This window comes from Stomoxys calcitrans, chromosome 3 (genome assembly GCF_963082655.1).
Source record: "Stomoxys calcitrans chromosome 3, idStoCalc2.1, whole genome shotgun sequence".
Classification (NCBI taxonomy): domain Eukaryota; kingdom Metazoa; phylum Arthropoda; class Insecta; order Diptera; family Muscidae; genus Stomoxys; species Stomoxys calcitrans.
Window position 1 is genome coordinate 68,279,443 of NC_081554.1, and position 7,251 is coordinate 68,286,693.

Here is a 7,251-nt window from a genome sequence, read left to right on the forward strand (position 1 = left end):
GTTTCGGATTAGAAAATGTATCTGATATCCATTTGTCGGACCAAGTGTTAGGGGGACCACCCCAACCCCCAAAACACCCCTAAATCCGACATATTTACCGACCATGGCAATATGGGACTCACATGAATGGTATTTGCGAGTAGAATACGAATCTAATATCCAAATGCGGGACCACGTTTCTGGGGGTTCACCCCTTTCCCAAAACACCCCCCAAACAGGACTTACAGGACTTATTTACTGGCCATGGGAATGTATACATGGGTATTTAAATACATGGGTATTTAAGTGTAGAATTGGAATCTGACATCCAAATATGGGACCAAGTGTTTGGGGGCCGCCTCTCCCCAAAAGCATCCCCCAAAGGGGAAAAATTTACGACCATAGCCATATGGGGATCAAATGGAAGGTCTTTGGGAGTAAAGCACGAATCAGATATCAATATTCGGGAAAAGTGTCTATGGGGCTACCCCACCCCCATAACACCACCCAAATAGGAAGTATTTGCTGACTATTGCAATATGAGGCTCAAATACGAGGGTTTTTGTAGTAGAACAGGACTCCGATATATATTTTCAAAACCAACTCATTAAGTTGCAGCCCCATCCCCCAAAACACCCCCCAAGCCGGTCATGTTTGCCGACTTTGGAAATATGGGGCTCATAGTAAAGGGATTTGGGAGTAGACCACGTATCTGAAATCAACATTAGGGACCAACTGTCTACGGGACGTCCCACTACCATAACAACCCCCAAATGGGATGTATTTGCTCACCAAGACAATTTGTGTCTTAAAGAGGGTGGAACTAAATATTTATAGTTTTTTGGACCAATACCCCAAACCGGACATATTTGGAGACGAATTTGATACCTAATTTTGAGGCCAATGGCAATAGGGGGTTCAAATAAATGATATATAGAAATTTTCCGGGCTTAGTGTTTGGGGGACCACCCCAATCCCCAAAATACCCCTAAATCGGGCATATTTACCTACCATGTCAATGTGGAGCTTAAATGAAAGGTGTTGGGGGTAGAGTAAGAATTGATACCCACTTTCGGCTCCAATTTTCTAGGGGTCTACCCAAATCCCAAAATACCTCACAGACAGCAATTTTTCACTGGCCATCACAATATGGGGCTTAAATAAAGGTATTTGGGAGTAGAATACGAATTTGATATCCAAATGTAGGACCATGTATTACGGGCGTCACCCCTTCCCCAAAACACCCCCAAAGGGTAAACATTTTCGACCATGCCAATATGTGGCTCAAATGAAAGGTATTTGAGATTAGAAAACGAATTTGATAACCTATTTTGGGGCCATGTGTTTGGGGGACGCCTCAACGTGTAAACTCCCCTAAACCAATGGCAATATGGGGTTTAAATAAATGGTATTTGAAAGAAAAGCACGATGCTGATATTTTTTCAGGGCCAAGTGTCTGGGGGACCACCTCATCCCCGAAAATAACCCTAAATCAGAGATCATGAGAATATCGGGCTGAAATAAAGTATTTTAAGAATGGAGTACACCTTACATCCAAACATAAATTCGTAGACCAATAAGGTCATATGGGATTCAGATAAGGGCACTTATATTGTTCAACTGATAGTCATGCGATATTCTATTTTCGTAGCATGGAATTTTACTAAAAGTTCTTTAATTTTCGAAAATAAATATTCCAAGGAAACTTTTGTACCATATAAAGAAAAAAAGGCGCAGCGGAGCGGGCCCGGGCTAGTCGGTCTATAATATGATATTGCTCCCTTTAAAACAGATCTCTCGATTTGAGATTAGTCTTCTACGACGCCAGAGAAGCTTAAATTTTTGGCCCAACTGGCAGAAATTTGTACGTATAGTACACATTTTCCCTCAAAGTTTGTTTGTGCGAACTTTTAGCTTAATCCATGGTGGTTGGTTCTCAAGATTCGGCACAGCCGAACTTAGCACATTTTCCCCTTTTCTTCTATTCTGCCGGTAGCATGTTGCAACACACAAAGCTTAGCTTAGTTTATTTGCAAACGCTTGTTGTTCTGGTTTCTTTGGTTTAAAGACACACAGTTCTTGTAATGGTTGATTGCTATCACAAAAATCACCAGAATCAAATCAGAATGATAACTTTTAAAAATTATATGATTTTATCGCCAAAGTTAATTAAGTCCTAAGAAAATTATCGCAATTTATGTAGTTTTCAAACGAAAACCAAAATCGTTGCCATTGTTATCGCCTCGAATTTATCTTGCATTTACACCAAAAATTTTGCCCGATTAGACAAAAGCAGAAACAAACTGGGCAGTATAACATGTGTCATTGTTATTCCCTGGCAGAACTTAAACAAAATCTGAAAGCAAATACGAGGGTTTTTGTAGTAGAACAGGACTCCGATATATATTTTCAAAACCAACTCATTAAGTTGCAGCCCCATCCCCCAAAACACCCCCCAAGCCGGTCATGTTTGCCGACTTTGGAAATATGGGGCTCATAGTAAAGGGATTTGGGAGTAGACCACGTATCTGAAATCAACATTAGGGACCAACTGTCTACGGGACGTCCCACTACCATAACAACCCCCAAATGGGATGTATTTGCTCACCAAGACAATTTGTGTCTTAAAGAGGGTGGAACTAAATATTTATAGTTTTTTGGACCAATACCCCAAACCGGACATATTTGGAGACGAATTTGATACCTAATTTTGAGGCCAATGGCAATAGGGGGTTCAAATAAATGATATATAGAAATTTTCCGGGCTTAGTGTTTGGGGGACCACCCCAATCCCCAAAATACCCCTAAATCGGGCATATTTACCTACCATGTCAATGTGGAGCTTAAATGAAAGGTGTTGGGGGTAGAGTAAGAATTGATACCCACTTTCGGCTCCAATTTTCTAGGGGTCTACCCAAATCCCAAAATACCTCACAGACAGCAATTTTTCACTGGCCATCACAATATGGGGCTTAAATAAAGGTATTTGGGAGTAGAATACGAATTTGATATCCAAATGTAGGACCATGTATTACGGGCGTCACCCCTTCCCCAAAACACCCCCAAAGGGTAAACATTTTCGACCATGCCAATATGTGGCTCAAATGAAAGGTATTTGAGATTAGAAAACGAATTTGATAACCTATTTTGGGGCCATGTGTTTGGGGGACGCCTCAACGTGTAAACTCCCCTAAACCAATGGCAATATGGGGTTTAAATAAATGGTATTTGAAAGAAAAGCACGATGCTGATATTTTTTCAGGGCCAAGTGTCTGGGGGACCACCTCATCCCCGAAAATAACCCTAAATCAGAGATCATGAGAATATCGGGCTGAAATAAAGTATTTTAAGAATGGAGTACACCTTACATCCAAACATAAATTCGTAGACCAATAAGGTCATATGGGATTCAGATAAGGGCACTTATATTGTTCAACTGATAGTCATGCGATATTCTATTTTCGTAGCATGGAATTTTACTAAAAGTTCTTTAATTTTCGAAAATAAATATTCCAAGGAAACTTTTGTACCATATAAAGAAAAAAAGGCGCAGCGGAGCGGGCCCGGGCTAGTCGGTCTATAATATGATATTGCTCCCTTTAAAACAGATCTCTCGATTTGAGATTAGTCTTCTACGACGCCAGAGAAGCTTAAATTTTTGGCCCAACTGGCAGAAATTTGTACGTATAGTACACATTTTCCCTCAAAGTTTGTTTGTGCGAACTTTTAGCTTAATCCATGGTGGTTGGTTCTCAAGATTCGGCACAGCCGAACTTAGCACATTTTCCCCTTTTCTTCTATTCTGCCGGTAGCATGTTGCAACACACAAAGCTTAGCTTAGTTTATTTGCAAACGCTTGTTGTTCTGGTTTCTTTGGTTTAAAGACACACAGTTCTTGTAATGGTTGATTGCTATCACAAAAATCACCAGAATCAAATCAGAATGATAACTTTTAAAAATTATATGATTTTATCGCCAAAGTTAATTAAGTCCTAAGAAAATTATCGCAATTTATGTAGTTTTCAAACGAAAACCAAAATCGTTGCCATTGTTATCGCCTCGAATTTATCTTGCATTTACACCAAAAATTTTGCCCGATTAGACAAAAGCAGAAACAAACTGGGCAGTATAACATGTGTCATTGTTATTCCCTGGCAGAACTTAAACAAAATCTGAAAGCAGGCGACCAAACTTTAGACAAAAAATAAGAAATCGGCTGTTATTTTCAAAAACAATGTTGTAATTTATCAAAAGTTGACCGCCATTATTTAGCCTTCTGTCCAAGTTCTACCTCGTATATGTATCAATGCTGCTAGTTTGGTTGTCATATAGGTAGACTTGGGGCAAAGAACGAACGAATGCCTGGCCACCATCAAGCAAGCGTCATGCAACGCAGTTAGGCTGCGACAGCAACATGTTGCCAGTTAACAAATGAAATCTGAACTCTTAGCACGTGCTTAATAATTGCATTGAATTGCATGGCAATTGCAATGGAGGAAGAGAGAGATACAGCAAATACCAGATATTCTCGTCGCATATGCAGGCAAATAAAATTTATGGCTTTTTATTAAACTTTATTGACTTTTTTGTTACTGCGAAAAACCAAATCAAAATTTGTTTATAAGGTCCGCTATATAAATGTTTTTTTTTCATATGTTCATTTGCTGGTGGTCCAGGAACTTTAAATGCCAATGCAAATTCATGAAAATGATAAGAAACTCGCAAGGAAAAAATTAAGTTTCAGAGAAAAAATTAAAAAGATCGACAGCTACGAAATACGAGGAGGGTTTGGAAAAGTAAGTTTTCCAAGAATAAAAGCATGTAAGTACGGTGTAGATATCAAACACCACTTGGAATATAAGTCCAAATAAGCTAAAAACAAAACCATTAAGGAAAGGCTCAAGTCGGGCGTAGCCGAATATGTAAGACCCTACACCTACCCTACAATTATAAATTCGGGCAATAGATATATGTATATGAGAGATATATCTAAATCTGAACTGACTTTTTTCGAACAGATCGTTGTTACTAAGGCATATGGACTTGCAAACCCGGCGACAAATATACATGGGAGCTATATCCAAATCTGAACCGATTTTGATGAAATCTTGCAGATATGTTAAGATCAGTAACAAATCAATCCTTGGAGCAAGCCGTTGGGACTCAGCAAGGAAGTCCCTTATCTTTAAGCTTAAACTTGTATCGGACAGCCATCAAGTAAGGAATATCCCCGCTGTTCGTTAATGGCATGTTCATGGGCAAATTTGCGGGGTCTACATAAATTTCCCTTTTTCCTTAAGGGGCGAAATTGCGACGGAACGCATGATGGAAGTCTCAAAAAAGCAAAACCAAATATTGGCCGTGGAGAAATGGGAGGTTTTCCACAGGAAGGAGATGGAGGAAGGAACTCTCTTTGTGTAGGGCATTGATCAAGTCTCTGTGACAAGTTTTGCTAAGACCAAAGGCATGGCGTACTACGGGGCCATGGCCGACCTTTTCAAGATTGGGGAGACAAAGATAGGCAAATATCCTCATGAGCAATCAGTCGGTGCAGTGGCGAGACACTCAATAACGCATAACTGACAGGGGCCGACGACGAGATTAACACCCATTTGCTCAATATTGGGAAGGCTAGGATAAGCAGAGATACTAATACTAAAACATCAGGCAGTGCAGTGACAGAGAACTCAATGCTAGCTAATGCACACGATGCCGACAATGAGACCATAACCTACTCTCAAGAAGTCCATTTACTCAAAATTTGGAAGACTAGTATAGGCAAAGATCCTAATATTGGACCATTAGGCAGTGCAGGGACGGTAGACTCAGTACAGCCTAACGAACAGTGACCCGATGATGGAACCATTATCGTCTTTCTTAAGATTCGGAAGACTATGATATGCAAAAATCCTAATATTAAAACATCAGGCAGTGCAGAGACGGTAGACTCAGCACAGCCTAACGAACAGTGACCCGATGATGGAATCATTACCGTCTTTCTTAAGATTCGGAAGACTAGGATATGCAAAGATCCTAATATTAAAACATCAGGCAGTGCAATGACGGGAAACTCAATACAGCCTAAAGAACAGGGAGCAGACAATGAGACCATCACGCAGTTTCAAAAAGCCCATCTAATGGTGACCAATGATTGAGGTCATCCAGATAAACCTCCACCAGGGCGAGACAGCTACACACGCTATGAGGGAGAAAATCAGCAAGGGTAAGATTCGTATTGTTTTAATTCAGAAGCCATGGACGACCCGAAACAAAGTTTCTGGACTAAACCATATCAACTACCAATTATTCTATGCTAACACTGTTACTCGACCGAGGACCTGCGTTATATGTCATAAAAATTTAAATTACGTATGTTCCTCTCAGTTGTCAACGTCGGATGCCACAGCGGGGAGGCAGGGAGACGGTGGAGCATACCAGGCATCACTTTATCTGCCTTTCGACTCTCCAACACCGGCACCTACATCGGTGCTGCAACGGTTGGTGGGGATAGCAAAACAGACAGGAAATAAGGTAATTATAGGGTGCGATGCGAACTCTCACCACATTTCGTGGGTTAGTACCAACATTAATAAGCGGGTCCAAGCCTGGCAGAATTCTTGAATACTAACGGCCTAATAACACTTAATATTGGTAACACCGGCACCTTTGTTAATAGGATTAGAGAGGAGGTATGAGATGTGACTATATGTTCCGAAAATCTAATCGATGAGGTTCAGGATTGAAGGGTCTCCATGAAGAATTTCTTCTCAGACCATCGCTAGATTAGGTTAAGATTAGGTGCAGCCAGCGCGGTATCCGTTAAACTTCCGTAATAAGTTGAAAACCAACTGACCAAAATTCGGAAGACTTTTCAGAAGAAGACTTGGGCAAGATTAAGATTGTCCAAGCATAGAAGACATTGACGACAATGTCAACAGGATTACAACCACAATAGTGGAGTCTTTCGAAGAAAGTTGTCCTCTCCTAAAAAGGAAATCAACCGCGGAGATTCGCAACATTGGGGAAGACGTCAGCAGACTTTTTACAGAGCTCGTTGTAAAAAAACAGAAGTATATAATAAGATTACTAGAGCGGTAAAACTTGCCTCCTGGAAGGATTTCTGCGACCAGGTCGATAGAGTTAATGACGCCGCCAAGATGAAAAAGTTTCTCTTAAAAACCCATGTCCAAACTGAAACGTTAGTAGACGACATGGGAGTGAGCGCAGATGCAACGGAGAACATGTTAAGGCTTTAGATGAAAACGCATTTTC